This window comes from Xenopus laevis, chromosome 6L (genome assembly GCF_017654675.1).
Source record: "Xenopus laevis strain J_2021 chromosome 6L, Xenopus_laevis_v10.1, whole genome shotgun sequence".
NCBI classification, from domain to species: Eukaryota; Metazoa; Chordata; class Amphibia; order Anura; family Pipidae; genus Xenopus; species Xenopus laevis.
In genome coordinates, this window is record NC_054381.1 from 161,013,517 (window position 1) to 161,031,126 (window position 17,610).

At 44.7% G+C, this 17,610-nt stretch overlaps 1 long non-coding RNA gene across 1 annotated transcript; it reads right to left on the reverse strand.

Moving 5' to 3' along the window:
* Nucleotides 1-1,431: 1,431 nt before the first annotated feature.
* On the reverse strand, nucleotides 1,432-11,968 carry LOC121394900. Its single transcript, XR_005962077.1, has 3 exons — nucleotides 11,657-11,968; nucleotides 2,576-2,829; nucleotides 1,432-2,484 (listed from the first exon to the last, which is right to left on the reverse strand). It is a non-coding gene; the product is annotated as an uncharacterized LOC121394900 (long non-coding RNA).
* Nucleotides 11,969-17,610: the final 5,642 nt, after the last annotated feature.

The following is a 17,610-nucleotide window of genomic DNA, read 5'->3' on the forward strand; positions in this document are numbered from 1 at the left end:
AAGTGCAATTTCAGACACAATTTATTTTACCCCATAACATTATCCCCCATGTGCCTGATGTGTCAAAATAATGAGATTGCAAGATGGAGACAGTAGGGCAAGATGGAGACAGTAGGGCAAGTTGGAGACAGTACGGCAAGATGGAGACAGTAGGACAAGATGGAGACAGTAGGACAAGATGGAGACAGTAGAACAAGATGCAGACAGTAGGACAAGATGGAGACAGTAGGGCAAGATGGAGACAGTGGGACAATATGGAGACAGTAGGACAAGATGGAGACAGTAGGGCAAGTTGGCGATAGTAGGACAAGATGGAGACAGTAGGACAAGATGGAGACAGTAGGGCAAGTTGGCGATAGTAGGACAAGATGGAGACAGTAGGACAAGATGGAGACAGTAATACAAGATGGAGACTGTAGTGCAAGATAGAGACTGTAGGGCCACAATGGAGACAGTAGGGCACAATGGTGATAGTAGGACAAGATGGAGACAGTAGGACAAAATGAAGACTGTAGGGCAAGATTGAGACAATAGGGCAAGATGGAAAATACATGAACTTATTTTATGCTTGATTTCACTACATATACTGTCTCTCTCCCTCTTGCCTTAGTTGCATCTTGCCCTCTGTTTCCCATCTTTTCCGGTGGTCTACATCTTGCCCTCAGGGACGATCCTCTGCATTTTGGCGCCTGAGACGGCTTTCCTTTTGCTGCCCCCCATCCCTCCTCACGGCACTCACCTTTTCAACGCCGGAGGGGATTGGGGATGGTCCACGTCGCTAGTGCATATATATATGTAACTCTAAGGATCTTTTGGATTACATGGAAGTCCATCTGGAGAGTTTATTAAATTTTACTGATCATGGAAAATTATGTCAAACTTCTCTGATCATGGGTATCCTGGTGGCAAAAGGAAGGCCGCCTCAGGCAGCAAAATGCAGAGGATCATCCCTGAGGGCAAGATGTAGACCACCGGAAAAGATGGGAAACAGAGGGCAAGATGCAACTAATCCAAAAAGATCCTTAGAGTTACATATATATATATATATATATATATATGCACTGTTTCCTAGTTGCATCTTGCCATCTGTTTCCCATCTTTTCCGGTGGTCTACATCTTGCCCTCAGGGATGATCCTCTGCATTTTGGCGCCTGAGACGTCTTTCCTTTTGCTGCCCCCCATCCCTCCTCACGGCACTCACCTTTTCAACGCCGGAGGGGATTGGGGATGGTCCACGTCGCTAGTGCATATATATATGTAACTCTAAGGATCTTTTGGATTACATGGAAGTCCATCTGGAGAGTTTATTAAATTTGACTGATTATGGAAAATTATGTCAAACTTCTCTGATCATGGGTATCCTCTCCATCACTAATCTCCGATATTATCACATGCTACCTAGAATAATAGCATAAACAAAAAACACACAGGTCTCATCATGGCACTTTCTTTATTTAATGCTTAATGCACCCCGTACATCATCTCTTTTCAGGAGGAACCAATGGAAATATGGCCTATTGTCCTATTGTAAAGATACAGAGAACAGTAACATTTGCTCTAGAAGAAGGAACCATCTAGAAGAGGTAGTGAGGACTTTCATTGATGGATAGTAGCCAGCATTCCAACTTTCCTTCCACTCTTGCTTCCATATTCTTGTGATTAAGACAAATGAATATCCTAGCAATTAGGAGAAAAACTCTGTTTATGTGGCTGCTTCAACTCATATCTATGAAGGACTTCCCAGTGGAGAATTTGTTATTTTTATTGAGTCTATCAAGTCATAGAATCTTGGCCTTTCTTGGCTAAAATCAAATTGTTCCTTGATGTGCAGCCAGATAACTTCATTGAGCCCTTAGTGATTGGCCTCTTAGTGGGTTCCATAGTGTAATCTCAGAGATAGGAGACTGTTCCTTCTGTAGAACCCCCTGTACTATCCTTTTTTGATTGTTAGACCCAGTTAACCAATAGAGAAGGTGATAAAGGCCCACAGATGCAGCAGAACCTTTGACGTTCATGCTTTGAGGCCTTGTTTTCTAGTAACTGTCTAGGAGGAATGGCGGCTCATGAGGTCTATCCATTTCTTGCACTGACAATGAGCAAAGTTCAGCATTTCCAGCTCAGCAGGTGGGATTGATTGATCGGATGCTCAGGCTATTGGTGTCCCACTAAAAAGTAAATACATGCAGCTTAATGAACGAGGTATTTCCTGTGTGCTGCCATCCCAGAGTTGTATTTAACAGCCAGTATTGGATATCTATCTGTAACCAGTGCATTATGACCATTAATGGATTTCTGAGGCTTGATTGATTTTTCATTAATTTGGTAAAAATCTTTCTCATCTCCCATATAATTCTGTCTTAAAACACTGCCAGTGACAGCTCGATAAGTCATCTGTCTCATAATGCAGGGCGCTCCATCAATCTCCCCTCGTTCCCCGTTTGGATTGCACCGTCTCCACCCGTCATGTTTTCACTTCTAATCCTTCTGAAAAGCAAACACTGAATTATTAACACTCTTTGACTTGGTCTTACAGGATGGATTTATGATGGACATTATACTTCTTTGATAAGCTTACCTGCTCTTACAGTCAGGCTCTTTAGGTAATGCATGGATATCCATATTTCATTTGGGCTTTTGCTAATAGAAAGACTTCCTGCAATCACTGGCTGAAGGATTTGCTAAATTCAGAAATGACTTAACCCCAGGAGATAAGATTTCATGTGGAAAAGTTCTTGCTGGTTACTTTATGATCTGATGGGGCGATTTGTAGTTCAACAGTTGTGTGCAAATAAATGGAGCCTTTTCTTTCTTGCTTTCTTTATCTGTTAACTGTAAATATGTATAAATATCAGTAAATCTGATTCACACCCATTAAAAAGCAATGTGTCACTAAAGAGAAACTTACACACCACCCTACTAAATGTTTTAACATCAATATAAAGAGGGTTGTAACAAGGGATGCCGTGGCATAAAGGCAGACTGATCTTCAAATTAATATGGAATAAGTTCCCTTAATTAAGCCTGTACATACAAAGCTCTGATTCCCTCTGGACAGTGAACATTCCTGACTACTCATTCTGTATGTACCCCTCACCTTTCCCTCTGTCTGGGCAAGGTCCATCTGTGGTTCTTCATTCTGTTTGTGTGTGCTCCTCACCTTCCCCTCTGTCTGGGCAGGGTCCATCTGTGGTTCCTCATTCTGTATGTGCTCCTCACCTTCTCCTCTGTCTGGGCAGGGTCCATCTGTGGTTCCTCATTCTGTATGTGCCCCTCACCTTCCCCTCTGTCTGGGCAGGGTCCATCTGTGGTTCCTCACTCTGTATGTGCTCCTCACCTTCCCCTCTGTCTGGCAGGGTCCATCTGTGGTTCCTCATTCTGTATGTGCCCCTCACCTTTCCCTCTGTCTGGGCAGGGTCCATCTGTGGTTCCTCATTCTGTATGTACCCCTCACCTTCCCCTCTGTCTGGGCAGGGTCCATCTGTGGTTCCTCATTCTGTATGTGCCCCTCACCTTCCCCTCTGTCTGGGCAGGGTCCATCTGTGGTTTCTCATTCTTTATGTGCCCCTCACCTTCCCTTCTGTCTGGGCAGGGTCCATCTGTGGTTCCTCATTCTGTATGTGCCCCTCACCTTCCCCTCTGTCTGGGCAGGGTCCATCTGTGGTTCCTCATTCTGTATGTGCCCCTCACGTTCCCTCTGTCTGGGCAGGGTCCATCTGTGGTTCCTCACTCTGTATGTGCTCCTCACCTTCCCCTCTGTCTGGGCAGGGTCCATCTGTGGTTACTCATTCTGTATGTGCCCCTCACCTTCCCCTCTGTCTGGGCAGGGTCCATCTGTGGTTCCTCATTCTGTATGTGCCCCTCACCTTCCCCTCTGTCTGGGCAGGGTCCATCTGTGGTTCCTCATTCTGTATGTACCCCTCAACTTCTCTGTCTGGGCAGGGTCCATCTGTGATTTCTCATTCTGTATGTGCCCCTCACCTTCCCCTCTGTCTGGGCAGGGTCCATCTGTGGTTACTCATTCTGTATGTGCCCCTCACCTTCCCCTCTGTCTGGGCAGGGTCCATCTGTGGTTCCTCATTCTGTATGTACCCCTCAACTTCTCTGTCTGGGCAGGGTCCATCTGTGATTTCTCATTCTGTATGTGCCCCTCACCTTCCCCTCTGTCTGGGCAGGGTCCATCTGTGGTTCCTCATTCTGTATGTGCCCCTCACCTTCCCCTCTGTCTGGGCAGGGTCCATCTGTGGTTCCTCATTCTGTATGTGCCCCTCACCTTCCCCTCTGTCTGGGCAGGGTCCATCTGTGGTTCCTCATTCTGTATGTACCCCTCAACTTCTCTGTCTGGGCAGGGTCCATCTGTGATTTCTCATTCTGTATGTGCCCCTCACCTTCCCCTCTGTCTGGGCAGGGTCCATCTGTGGTTACTCATTCTGTATGTGCCCCTCACCTTCCCCTCTGTCTGGGCAGGGTCCATCTGTGGTTCCTCATTCTGTATGTGCCCCTCACCTTCCCCTCTGTCTGGGCAGGGTCCATCTGTGGTTCCTCATTCTGTATGTGCCCCTCACCTTCCCCTCTGTCTGGGCAGGGTCCATCTGTGGTTCCTCATTCTGTATGTGCCCCTCACCTTCCCCTCTGTCTGGGCAGGGTCCATCTGTGGTTCCTCATTCTGTATGTACCCCTCAACTTCTCTGTCTGGGCAGGGTCCATCTGTGATTTCTCATTCTGTATGTGCCCCTCACCTTCCCCTCTGTCTGGGCAGGGTCCATCTGTGGTTACTCATTCTGTATGTGCCCCTCACCTTCCCCTCTGTCTGGGCAGGGTCCATCTGTGGTTCCTCATTCTGTATGTACCCCTCAACTTCTCTGTCTGGGCAGGGTCCATCTGTGATTTCTCATTCTGTATGTGCCCCTCACCTTCCCCTCTGTCTGGGCAGGGTCCATCTGTGGTTCCTCATTCTGTATGTGCCCCTCACCTTCCCCTCTGTCTGGGCAGGGTCCATCTGTGGTTCCTCATTCTGTATGTGCCCCTCACCTTCCCCTCTGTCTGGGCAGGGTCCATCTGTGGTTCCTCATTCTGTATGTACCCCTCAACTTCTCTGTCTGGGCAGGGTCCATCTGTGATTTCTCATTCTGTATGTGCCCCTCACCTTCCCCTCTGTCTGGGCAGGGTCCATCTGTGGTTACTCATTCTGTATGTGCCCCTCACCTTCCCCTCTGTCTGGGCAGGGTCCATCTGTGGTTCCTCATTCTGTATGTGCCCCTCACCTTCCCCTCTGTCTGGGCAGGGTCCATCTGTGGTTCCTCATTCTGTATGTGCCCCTCACCTTCCCCTCTGTCTGGGCAGGGTCCATCTGTGGTTCCTCATTCTGTATGTGCCCCTCACCTTCCCCTCTGTCTGGGCAGGGTCCATCTGTGGTTCCTCATTCTGTATGTGCCCCTCACCTTCCCCTCTGTCTGGGCAGGGTCCATCTGTGGTTCCTCATTCTGTATGTACCCCTCACCTTCTCCTCTGTCTGGGCAGGGTCCATCTGTGGTTACTCATTCTGTATGTGCCCCTCACCTTCCCCTCTGTCTGGGCAGGGTCCATCTGTGGTTCCTCATTCTGTATGTGCCCCTCACGTTCCCTCTGTCTGGGCAGGGTCCATCTGTGGTTCCTCACTCTGTATGTGCTCCTCACCTTCCCCTCTGTCTGGGCAGGGTCCATTTGTGGTTACTCATTCTGTATGTGCCCCTCACCTTCCCCTCTGTCTGGGCAGGGTCCATCTGTGGTTCCTCATTCTGTATGTGTCCCTCATCTTCCCCTCTATCTGGGCAGGAAGCTATAACCCTTCAATATGTAATGGATTATACTAGTCTAAAAAGAATGATTAAAATGTGACAAACTAAGAGTGTTTCGATTCCCTTTAATTGTCGTTCTTGGCTTTCTGGATCCAGTATCACATTGTCATTGGTGATATTAATAGGCCTGGACATTACCTCCTTCCCTGCTTGTAACAATTTACTGTGAGTGGACGTTAATTCATGCTAAATGACAATGAAATGCCGGCGGAATTATATCTAACACTCATATTAATAGCGCTCAGGTTTATTATGATTAATGTGGCACAGGACCAAGGAATACAAAAAGAATGAATAATCCTGTGTCACCTATTGTAGAGCGTGACCTTTCCCTCTTCCTTCTAATGGAGTGTTTGACGTGAAGCAGAGGGAGCCAAGACATGTTCTCCTGTAATGATAAGGAGCCTTACAGCATAGTATTATTATTATAATTAAACTCATACTGCCCTGGAATTAAGGAAACAGAGAGGGGCCCCTGTGTCCCATGTACCCCCATCTCTACAACTGGTGGTTAGTGTATTCCCATTACTCTTGGCTGGGGTCATACATTCATTTAATAAAGCAGCAAGTAATGATGTAGTGGAAATCCTGGCTACTTTTTTATCTATTCTGTCTCCAAATTGGGTGCTGGAACCCACCTGTAAGACGGTAAGTGAGTGTTTCCCTGGGACAGACGAGTGCAAGAGCTCGGTGGGACCCACTAGTAGAAACCTGAGGCCACACCAGGATTAAAATAGGAAGGGAGTGACTCACAAGCAAAGTCTTATATATTCTTCCAAAAAGATCAAAACATAGGGGTAATGTAAAGAAAGGCGTTGCAGGTCTTGTCAACTTCTGCTCAGCTGAGAGCAACTACCTGATTGGTTGCTGTGGGTTAGTAGATCTGGGTGAACCTACAACTCTATAAGCAAGAGAACCAGCCTAAGGGCTCTTACACACAGGCATTTTTTCTGTGCTCCCCTGCGTTTCACTTTCTTCCGTTCAGCAACAGGGGAGCGCAGGAGTGGACGCACTCAATTATTGTCAAGGGGGCTGTAGTCACACAGACGCATGTAAGCGCCAAACGCAGGTGGGACGCAGCGTGTTGCAAAAACAACAGTGTCTTTGTATAAACACGCCAGGCGCCTCTGCGTGTTTATACAAAGACACTGTTGTTTTTGTTCCCGTTCCATATTGCCTGATGAAGCAGGAAATGCCAGCGAAACGCGTTGCAATACTGTTTTGTGAATAAACTATTATTGAAAATTACCACTTTCATTGGTGTCTGCTTGGAGGAGGTAAGTTCATTACTACCTCCTCTGAATTACCCATTGGGTTTTTAAGTGCTTTTAGCTATTTTTATCCTTTTGGCGCCTCTGTTTTGTCTTACTACTATATCGAGTCCACCCCGAGTGGAGGGGTATCATCCCCGTTTTCTTCTTCTACAGAGAGCGACGTCTTATTCCTGAGTGGGGTCAGGATAATCTCCCCACCTGCCTATACAGTGGTTGCCTATTGGTAACCCTGGTTTGTGAGTATTAACTTGTTTACTCTACCATTACTCCTTGTAAAAACATATTACACTATTGGGGCTCTTGGTGTTCCTTTTTGTCTCCAGCTGATTCCATTACAGTATCTCTCCAATAATGGGAGACAGGTGAGCCTGACATTAGCTAAGACACATGACCTTGGGGCATATTTATCAAGGGTCGAATTTCGAATTCAAAAAATTTCGAATTCAAAAAGACCAACCGAAATTAAGTCAAAGTTTTTTTTTGTGTCGAACAAGTCCATTTTCGATCGATTTGATTAAATTCGATTCAAATTTTTTCCCAAAAAAGATTTTTCAAAGTTCACCAATTGACTCCAGATAGGTTCTAGGAGGTCCCCCATAGGCTAAAACAGAAATTCGGCAGATTTTAGATGGCGAATGGTTGAAGTCGAATTTTTAAAGAGACCATAATTTCTATATTCGAGTTTTCTCATTTTTTTCTAAATCAAATCAAATTTGAACTATTCCCTAGTCGAAGTACACAAAAATAGCTCGAAATTTGAAATTTTTTCATTCAAAAATTCGCCTCAACCTTTGATAAATTTGGCCCCCTTGTCTTTTAATGTTTGTTCACTCTTAGATCCTCATAGACGTCTATTGTGGCAATGGACAGGGCACAATCCATAACCATTGCAGAGAGATTTGGGAAACCCCCTAATGATGTAATGTCTGGGGGCGACTAAGGTCCCATGTGACACCCTTAACTGGCTATGAAAAAGAGTGAAAACATGTGTAGAAAAAGTAGTATATGGATAAAAACCAGATGGGGAGGGTTATTTACTAAAAACCAAATGTTTGATTTTTTTCAATTTAAAAAAACCACGACAAAACCCTAATACATGAATAGACCTTATTTATTATTTAAAAATAGCTCAATTTACTCAGTTCTGGTAAAAACTTAATAAAATCGAGCAAAAACCTAAATCAGAAGTTTTTTCTGTTTTTTTCCCAAATCACTCGATTTTTTCTGGGTTTTTTTTTTGTCCGAAAAGCCAGAATTTTTCAGATTTTTGCCCAAAAGGTTGGATTTCCGGGCTAATTCCAGAAATGTCAAAATCGGATAGCCATTGACTTATACACAACTTCGACAGGTCTGAGATGGAGGATTTTCGGATTCTGCCTTTTTGCTGCATCGGGCTTTAATACATTTTGAAAAATGTCAGTTTTGCCCCAAAAAGCCCGACTGGATTTTAGTAAATAAGCCCCATAAAGTATTTTTGGATAATTTTTCTAAAATAGGAAAAATATGCTAAGGGACATTTTTTACAAAATAATCTGCCCTACGTTTGATTTACACAGGCGACCCCCCTCCCACAGCGGCTTTGGAAGGTGAAACATGAAACTTCAATATTAGAAAAACCTTCGCAAATAGGAATTCATTGGAAAAAAGTGTTTATTTTTGGGGAACTGTCTGAAACCAACTGAAACAAGTGTTGGAAGGAGAACAAGCCCTTTAAATTGCTGAGAATTCCTTTTTTTCCCGTCTAGAGAAGACTCCCGTCAGTTTGTACTGCCTGGGACACCGTATCAATTGGCAGCGAATTAACATAAATGAAAAGAATGAGTAACGTCCGCACTGCCTGCCCCGTATTTATTGAATCTTTTTCTGGTTTCTCCCTGTAACCGGCGCATTATGAGCATTAATGGATTTCTGAGGCCGGATTGATTTTTCATTAATTTGGGAGAAATCCTTTCCCTCCCCAATATAATTCTGTCTTAAAACGCTGTGTTTGACGGCTCGATAACTCTCGCTGCGCCGGAGGCAGTTTATTAGGGAGATAAAAGAGGAGAGGGTGGGCGCTGGCATCTCTATTGGATCTTGTTAACATCTCCTTACAATGGATTTTATAGTCATATTATAAATGTACAGCAGCCAATAACATTATCCCGGGACAACTCGCTCCCCACCTGCTTATATGGGAATATTTCCCCTTTATACTGACCCAGAATCCTCAGTGACAGCCCTATCCATATCTATATGTTTTATCTTATACTGAACATATTCTTATACACAGACACCATGGGCTTTAGGGCAAAGATTAGCCAGAAACCTGTTACCCAGAAAGCTCCGAATTATGGAAAGACCATCTCCCATAGACTCCGTTTTATCCAAATTCTAATTTTTAAAACTGATTTCCTTTTTCTGTGTAATAATAAAACAGTCGCTTGTACTTGATCCCAACTGAGATATAATTAATCCTTATTGGAAGCAAAACCAGCCTATTGGCTTTATTTCATGTTTATATGATTTTCTAGTAGACTTAAGGTATGAAGATCCAAATTATAGAAAGATCCATTATCTGGAAAACTCCAGGTCCCGAGCATTCTGGATAACAGGTCCCATAGTGTGTGTATAACATATCCGCTGTGTATATTCATATTCTACTGTAGGTGGGAGGGGCCATATTGTTTCCCTTTTATCTTTTATAGTTAAACAAAGGTGAGACCAAGAACCCACAGTGACCAATCAGCCCCCAGCTCACTATCCCCACTGACATACGGCTCTTTGGTAGATTTAAGGAAACAGAACCAACAGATTCAGCATAAACCAAGATGAATGTTTTTCCCATAATCATAAATCTTTCCTTCTAATTTATATTTCTCTCTCGTTTACGGCTCCCTTTCCCAGGTGCACCATGGGTACCGCTACAAGTTGCTCTCTTTTTTAAATTACATACCCCTTGCCCCCTCCTAGACCTTCAGACCTATGTTAGCCACACTATTATATAATATAACAACATTCTCCTGTAACCCCCTGCTGTAAATGATAAGGATATTAGAAGTCACTGAGGGATTGTCCTGTGACCATATAAAGGCACAAGGCTGCAGGCTGAGTTATACAGGGAACTCTGAGTATCACTCATGTATTATAAGGGATAATGTACCCCCTACTGTAAATGATAAGGATATCAGAAGTCACTGAGGGGTTGTACTGTGACCATATAAAGGCACAAGGCTGCAGGCTGAGTTATACAGGGAACTCTGAGTATCACTCATGTATTATAAGGGATAATGTACCCCCTACTGTAAATGATAAGGATATTAGATGTCACTGAGGGGTTGTTCTGTGACCATATAAAGACACAAGGCTGCAGGCTGAGTTATACAGGGAACTCTGAGTATCACTCATGTATTATAAGGGATAATGTACCCCCTACTGTAAATGATAAGGATATTAGAAGTCACTGAGGGGTTGTTCTGTGACCATATAAAGACACAAGGCTGCAGGCTGAGTTATACAGGGAACTCTGAGTATCACTCATGTATTATAAGGGATAATGTACCCCCTACTGTAAATGATAAGGATATTAGAAGTCACTGAGGGGTTGTTCTGTGACCATATAAAGGCACAAGGCTGCAGGCTGAGTTATACAGGGAACTCTGAGTATCACTCATGTATTATAAGGGATAATGTACCCCCTACTGTAAATGATAAGGATATTAGAAGTCACTGAGGGGTTGTTCTGTGACCATATAAAGGCACAAGGCTGCAGGCTGAGTTATACAGGGAACTCTGAGTATCACTCATGTATTATAAGGGATAATGTACCCCCTACTGTAAATGATAAGGATATTAGAAGTCACTGAGGGGTTGTTCTGTGACCATATAAAGGCACAAGGCTGCAGGCTGAGTTATACAGGGAACTCTGAGTATCACTCATGTATTATAAGGGATAATGTACCCCCTACTGTAAATGATAAGGATATTAGAAGTCACTGAGGGGTTGTTCTGTGACCATATAAAGGCACAAGGCTGCAGGCTGAGTTATACAGGGAACTCTGAGTATCACTCATGTATTATAAGGGATAATGTACCCCCTACTGTAAATGATAAGGATATTAGAAGTCACTGAGGAGTCAGTATCAAGGCACAAGGCTGCAGGCAGTAATTAATGTATAGAAAATAATATATATATATGAAACTCTTTGGAGATACGTTACATGGAGCCAGTCAGATGGATTAGGAATAACAGAAGAGAGGCTAAAAGTCTCTCCCCCCGGAGACAATGAAGAGAAAGTTAGTGAAGGTTATACACAAGGGAATGGTGGAAAAAGAAACAAATTCATAGAGTACAAGCCCCTAAAAGGAAGGTCTTATTAAGCAAAAACAATGCAGCCCCTTTTAAGCGCACATCAATCAGAGGCAGTCGAGAGTGATATATTGTACATAAGGGGTAGGGAGTTAAGGGCCAGTATTGATAGGAGGGAGAGCTTTACTGAGAGCTCATTACTTACGTCTGATGCTGCACAATGACTTTGCTCTTGGAACTAAAATATCCAAACTGCTTACCTGGACAATAACTTGATGGGATGAAATGAAGCTGAGGATTCTGTTCTTGGGCCATTTACTTTTTCATAGTCTTCCTCGGGGTCTTTGAAGGAGGCTGGGTATAGGGGTGAGAGCTGGTAGGTTCTGGCCGGTGAGCTTTATATCATGTAATGAGTGGGAATCACATCACTCAGAGCAGGACAGTTGACTGCAACCGAAATTCAGTCCCATAGTCACTCTGAGGTTGGACCAACTAATGGATATAAGTATCAATAAGCCCAAAATGCCATCACTTCCTGTTTCTGGTCTGATCCAAGTTGCCTGTAGTATCACCTGCTTTCTGTGAATACTTCATCTACTTCCTGTCTCTGGTCTGATTAGGGTTGCCACCTTTTTTGCCGGTGGAGACCAGGCAGGGGGCGGGTCGTGACCCGGAGGGGCGGGGCCTTGATGCAGCAGGGGGCAGACCGTGATGTCAGGGGGCATGGCTATGATGGGGCAATTGGTCGATCGCCATGTCAATCATTGGGAGTACTGCCCGGTTTTCCTAATTTGGAAAACCGTGCAGGAATTCATGACCCGTGCAGCCCTTCAAATTACTGGCCTGTCCGGGTCAAACGCATACAGGTGGAACCCCTAGGTCTGACCCACTTACCTGCAGCACTTACCTGCTTTCTGTGCGTATCCCACTACTTCCAGGAACTGGTCAGTGTTCTTGTATCATAACCTGATGAAGGGGGAACACTCCCGAAATGTTGTGATGTAATAAACACACAAGGGGTTATCCCTTGTTTGATTTGCCTCGAGTGCCGGTACCTTTTTGTTTATTGTATCTGTGCCATGTGCACCGACCCCACCCGAGGGTGAAACATTCTCCCAGTAATCCCTATGCCCCAGAACTGCAGGTGACGTTGCCTTGTACATTCACCATAGGGGATGAGCTGTAGGAACAGCAGATTCACTGCAAAACTAATGGTTTCCCCCAGCCCCTCATTCATTTGGATAAAAACTGCAGAGTGTGGAAAGAGAATGGCTCTGCGCTCCTCCATCATACATCTGCTTAACTAACTGCCCGCCACTTCCCAGCTCCATTATCTACTTAAAGAGCAAAACCTGCAGCTTCATTTGTAATGCGACAAAATTAGGAGTTTGGTTTGGAGGCGGCGGGGGCTCAAGTGGTAGAGCAGGGGGATCTCAGTGCTTCTATCACTCACATGCCAGGTGTGCGGAGATTTGGGTTTACTTAGTGTTCCCTTCCTTTCCCAACAGCAGCACCACAACTATATAGTCTTACCAAAAATACACATGTTTGACGGGTTACTGTCTGCTCTCTCTCATTTCCCTACAGAAATAGGGATTGGTAACACTAGATAGGTACCTAATATATAGAGACAAGAGGAGAGTGTTGGAAGGGTTACTGTCTGCTCTCTCTCATTTCCCTACAGAAATAGGGATTGGTAGCACTAGATAGGTACCTAATATATAGAGACAAGAGGAAAGTGTTGGAAGGGTTACTGTCTGCTCTCTCTCATTTCCCTACAGAAATAGGGATTGGTAGCACTAGATAGGTACCTAATATATAGAGACAAGAGGAAAGTGTTGGAAGGGTTACTGTCTGCTCTCTCTCATTTCCCTACAGAAATAGGGATTGGTAACACTAGATAGGTACCTAATATATAGAGACAAGAGGAAAGTGTTGGAAGGGTTACTGTCTGCTCTCTCTCATTTCCCTACAGAAATAGGGATTGGTAGCACTAGATAGGTACCTAATATATAGAGACAAGAGGAAAGTGTTGGAAGGGTTACTGTCTGCTCTCTCTCATTTCCCTACAGAAATAGGGATTGGTAGCACTAGATAGGTACCTAATATATAGAGACAAGAGGAAAGTGTTGGAAGGGTTACTGTCTGCTCTCATTTCCCTACAGAAATAGGGATTGGTAGCACTAGATAGGTACCTAATATATAGAGACAAGAGGAAAGTGTTGGAAGGGTTACTGTCTGCTCTCTCTCATTTCCCTACAGAAATAGGGATTGGTAACACTAGATACAGTAGGTACATAATATATAGAGATTTTTATTATAAAAATACACTTACATTAATTCAAACATAACATATCAGCAGATCAAAAATTCAACAAACCCACCCATACACCCTCCTGCACGCAGAGTCCATCCCTCTGTCCATAGGCAACAGTCCAAACCATCAATTCACAAGTCCAAACTTGCAAAGTCTTGTTTTTGTCCATATGGCCTTTATACCACCCCAACACAAAAACAATATCTAAACTCCCCCACCCTCTTCCAGAAATGCATGAAGCACAAAATAAATCATTTCCAGGACATTTCTCTGCTCGTACTCTGTGCTGAGCAATATCTCTGCCATCAACCTGAGGATAAAAGGAGAGCAGTATCAGATCATGGGAGACAATATATATAACTATACAACAGTTTCCATACAGTGTATAACAAGATGCAAGTTTACGAAGGAGGAAGGTGCACTCATTGCCATCAATTTCCATTAGCGACAGACCTTCTTATCTCATTTTCCTTCAGGAAACTCAACTGAGCCAGAGTTGCCCTCACTGCCAGATCTCCTGCACCTCTGCTGCTAGATTTGGTACCGTATACAGGCAATGATAATGTAGAAGGGTCTCACGGTCCAGTAGATGTTGCCTGACAGAAACCCCATAGGCTGACTCTGTATAGGTCAAGTTGTTTAAGACGGGAACTTTAAGAGATGCGGCTAACTGACCATACACATCTCTAGTCACAGAGCAACTGACCAGAAAGTGATCCTGGGTCTCCTCCTCTTCACACTCCCAGGGGCAATTTTAGCTGTAGTTTTTAATGTAGGTCAGGTTGTCGCGCACAAAAAGTTTTCCCTGAAGAGAGAGCTAACAGATGTCAACATATTTGTTAGGGATTCTTTTGCTGTTAAGGTAGCGGAGGCTTTCCTCCAGGATATTGCCAACACAATCCCTCAAAGAGAGAGGACTGACAAAATAGTCTCTGACCACCCTGTGACACAACTGCTTGCGGGAAGATGTTACCAGCTCACCCACCCTGACATCCCACCTCTTCAGTAGCATCAGAGCGAGAATAAGGTATGGGAGGCAACTTGCTGAAACCAGACTCTCTTTATGCTTCCCCCTTGAAACCATGTCCCAACAAAAGGTGATACCCAGTTTCTGATACAGACTTCCCACAGAGAATCATTTCCTTGGGCGAAACCCCCAAATTTAGACTTCAGGAAAAGTGACCCAAAGAAAGCCACTGGGCACAACATGCCAAAACCACCCTCCTTCCACTGCAGGTACGTTATCCCCCTTTTGACTGGATTCAGCCTGTGTCCCCAGAGTAACTGGAAAAACAGTCTGTGGACCCTGGTGTAGAGAGATTCTGGTAATGGATACACGTACGCTACGAACAAAAACAGAGGGACCAGGTAGGCCTTGATAAGTTTCAAAATCTTCTATATAGTAGGGTCTCTTAGTAGTACAATGGTTACTCACCACATCAAGGATTTGATAAGCTTCACCCTTTCCCTGTAGGCCAGCCTCCATCCCTTCCATCACTGGACCTTTGTTGTTCCAGCATCCAGTTTCTCATCCCAATTTAGCCTGCAATTGTCTTCCCTCCTAAACTTTATCTCCAGGATCTTTATTTGGGATGGAGCAGTTGAAAATTCGGGAAGCTGGAAGTTAGGCTCATCGTTCAATGTCCATAAAGTTTCCGATTTGTCACGATTAATTATTGACCGAGAGGCCTCAGTGGTTTTGTTAAGCAGCCTCCTGACTTCTGGACCACTGTCACATCGTCTGCGTAGGCAAGGGTTGTTAATGTCTCCTCACTGGGGACCAAAATACCCCTGAAGCCACAGCTCTTCAGAACCCGCAGGAATGGGTCTATTGCAAATACGTACAAGAGAGGGCTCAGGGAGCAATCCTGTCTCACTCCAGAATCCACATCAAAATCATTCCTCCAACCATTGACAAATGGGAAGCTTACGGCCCCTTCATATAAAATGGCCAACCATTGTATATATTTGCCCGGGATGCCATACTTTCGCAAAGTAGACCAAAGGTACTTATGATCCACTCAGTCAAAAGCTTTAGCCTGGTCTAAAGAGACAATGTAGCAGCCCTTGTTTTGAGTTTTGCATACTTCTAAGGTCTCCCTGATTGTAAGGAGGGCCCCAAAGACGCTCCGCCCTTTCACCGTGCCAAACGGAAAGCCTGACAATAACTTGCCTGAAAACTCAAGAAGTATTGAAAAATACCCTAGCAAGAATCTTTCTGTAATTATTGAGAAGGGCAATAGGCGTCCAGTTCTCAATATGCTCCGGGTCCTTACCCTTTGAAAGCAGGATCAAAGAAGAAACCCTCATGGAAGGGGGCAAGATGCCCTCCGCCAGGCTGTCTCTAAAGACCTCCACAAGGATCTGGGCCAACTCATCTTTGAAGGTCTTATAGAATTCAGCTGTTAAGCCATCTGGGCCTGGGCCTTCTTTTTATTAAGCCTGTCAATTGCTGCTCTCACCTCGTCCTCTGTGACCTCTGCTTCCAAAGGGGAAAAGTCCAAATTAGAAGGCCCTGGGGTCGCCTCCAAGTAGTCCAACAGCCTGTCCCCATCGAAAGACTTGTTCCAGTAAAGGTCAGCATAGTAAGACCTCACAACACCCAGGATGCCCTCCCTGGTAGTCTGCAACTTACTTGTCCCTGAGTCGGCCACTAACTGCCACAGATTCTCTGTAATTCTGAAAAGGGTCCGGCGAGTGAAAACTCCCGTAGTCCCTTTCCAGAACCAAAGATCTGTGCCAGCTGTACTGATGCCGCCTGAGCTGGTTCAGCTTTGACAGATCCACCCAGTCTGAAATACAGGCCTCCAACTTCTTTTGTAGGGACAAGTACTTTTTATATTTTTCTCCCTCCCTACGAGCAGATAGCTTCCTAAAGAAAGTCCGGAATGACTCTTTGGCATCCTCCCACCATGATGATACAAAGTCATAAAAATCAACTCTCTCAGTCTCGCTCTGAAGACGCATCCTAAAGATACGCCTAGTTGACCCCTCCTCTAGGGAATTGGTGTTAAGCCTCCACAGCCCTCTCCCCCTACTCTGTATGGAAGAAGCCCCCCACAGGAAAGTGCAAAGTGGTCAGAGTAATCCACAGACTGCTCATGCACATCAGTGAATGTCTCCCCTGCCCTGACAAAGGCCATGTCAAGACGACTGGACCTCCCTGCACAATAGTAAGTGTGCATGCCAACGCCGAAATTTGAGATAGCAACATCCACAAGGCCTGCCTGCCAGATAATAGTGTTAAGGAAGCCTTCTCAGTTGTTTACTTTAGATCCTGTCCTATCTTCTGGCCTTAATACCTGGTTGAAATCTCCAGCCAGAACTACTGGAAGGGAAGTGTTGCGGTACTGTCTCATATTAAACAATAGTGCACTTCTTCCTTGGCAAGACTGTGGCCCATTGATATTAATAAGCTGGCTGTGATTTCAAGAAGGAGACACCTGCCTACCTGGATTTCCACAAGTTGATGTACAACAACATTCAATTCAACTCTGAACAGCACCCCCACACCAACACATGGCTCAGCTGCTATTGACCAGAATGAGGGCCCATGGTGCCACTCTGAAGCTGCCCAATGAGAGACTAGAAAAAGCTAAAAACCTGGCCTTTGGTGAATGGATGCTGCACACATTAGATGTATAAATCCTAATTGGTTGTGTAGCCATTTTTTTGTTTTCTTTTTGGCCTTCTTCCCTTTACTTTCACCATCGGATATCCCTTCTCCAAATCATTTAACCTGGACCCCTGCAGGTATAGGATAATCATCTCCAAGATGGACTGTCTCTTCATCTATGGCCAGGTCAACACTAGGAACAAGCCCAGTCCTATCTGGTTTGTCCTATCTATTCTCTGAAGTTCTTTCCTCTCATCTTTCATCTTTGACCCCCAAGTGTC